General features: G+C 34.6%; 1 long non-coding RNA gene across 2 annotated transcripts; it reads right to left on the reverse strand.

Moving 5' to 3' along the window:
* Nucleotides 1–237: 237 nt before the first annotated feature.
* On the reverse strand, nt 238–1484 carry LOC149204207 (uncharacterized). Of its 2 annotated transcripts, XR_016251755.1 has the most exons (4): nt 1449–1484; nt 1139–1225; nt 942–997; nt 238–365 (listed from the first exon to the last, which is right to left on the reverse strand). It is a non-coding gene; the product is annotated as an uncharacterized LOC149204207 (long non-coding RNA). The 2 variants fall into 2 exon arrangements; XR_016251754.1 differs by lacking the exon at nt 1449–1484 and having other exon boundaries at nt 1139–1415.
* Between the last annotated feature and the right edge of the window lie 267 nt (nt 1485–1751).

Below are 1751 nucleotides of genomic sequence, written 5' to 3' on the forward strand. Positions count from 1 at the left end.
GCCCTAAGCCCAGACAGAGAATTCAATAACACCTCCGCGCAGAAATACGGATAATTTCAATCGGTATCACAAATTTAAAGACTTTTAATGACAGATTTTGCAGGCATCCGCAACTTTTACATGTAAAGGATCATTTGAATGCTAAAACAGATTGAATTGTCTAAAAGAACAGACGTGATTTATGTTTTAAAGTCGCCATACCTTCGATTTCATCGGCAAGCCCAACCACAATTGCTCTCCGAATTCGAACAAGCCCAAACCGCTGCACAGACCCGAAGCAGTGAGGGATAAAAGGTAGTGTCGGCAATAATGAAGTTCCGTCAGGATTACCCCTCTGCACGTAGACTTGACCTTGTTTTCAAACCCTGGCAATGGCCGTCAGCATTAGTGATGAGGATTTTCAAGCTTGATTATATTCAAGACCATAAAATCCATAAGCGGTGATTGCACAAAGTAAATTGAAAATCCTGAGCATGACTTATTCGTTCTGCAAACACAAAAACCCCTCTATAAACTCAATTAAGTGTGACAGAATAAGAATGAAATTAGCTCGAGCGGGTTCTGCAAATAGAACAAATAGAACATAAAACAACAAATAGAATAAATGAACAACAAATAGAACATAAAATGACATAATTATATTATACAACAGAGTACATAAAAGACAAAATGCAAGACAGATCAGAAAAATAATACCTACAAATAGAACATAAAATTACATAGTTATATTAACAGAGTACATACAAGATAAAATGCAAGACATATAAAAAAATAATACGTAATGAGAATATAGGCAATGCAGAAAACATGGCCCCATGGCCAAATTTAATTGAGCTCATACCACTTGATAGCACACTGTTGAATTATACTATTACATATAAATAACTAGATATTTGAAATAAACAGTCTATAGACTACAAAAAATTGCCAGAACCTTTTACCTTATCAATCGCCTTTCGCCAGTTCCATTAGCCCATACGGCTTGTAAAGAGTTGTCCTATTCAAAGGAAATACAGTGTTCGTTGACAATTAAACTTATAAATTAAATAGACCCTAGATCAATACACAAGAAGTCATTAGTCATTTCTCAGGCATGGAAAAACTCAAAATACTTTTATAAAATGAATACTCCACATACAATCAAATCAGCTAATGCTGTCTGGAAAGTGTACTCCTGGGGCAATTCCACTAAGAGATGTGGTTCTGGAGTCACATTCCACATGTCCTGTGAAGAAAATCAACAATCAATCATTCCAGTAGAGATCTTCCACAAGATTATCAACTTGCATTGGAATGTTCTACTTACAAATACTGTTACCTGATTGGCGTGGAAATTTGTATTGTTTTCAACGAGCTTTATTTAGGCATTGTGCTCTAACGAAAACTACATACAATTTTTAAAAATTAAAACAGAAAAATGCTAAATATACATATATACAGGGATTTACATGATATGTGTGTACACTGTTTATACCACCATCCTGTCAAACATTATAAAACAAAAAACAGAGGAAAGAGTCATGTATCCTTACCATATAAAGATAATGCTGCTAAATACTTCAAAGAAGTCTTTGTTATACCAGAATGCAGTTTGGACAAAGCACAAAACTCTTTTCAAAGCACACAAATAACTACGTTTTGGTTTAGGTTTAGTTATAAAAAAAAAAAAACACTAAAAAATAGCTTAAAGGAAGTTCAGAGCAGAACCTGCAGGGCTACAATCATAGTCTTGTTGCGAGAAGCCTAGTCGA

Source organism: Pinus tabuliformis, chromosome 1_2, assembly GCF_031772625.1.
Source record: "Pinus tabuliformis cultivar Carrire ecotype Pingquan chromosome 1_2, CPIR1, whole genome shotgun sequence".
Lineage (NCBI taxonomy): Eukaryota > Viridiplantae > Streptophyta > Pinopsida > Pinales > Pinaceae > Pinus > Pinus tabuliformis.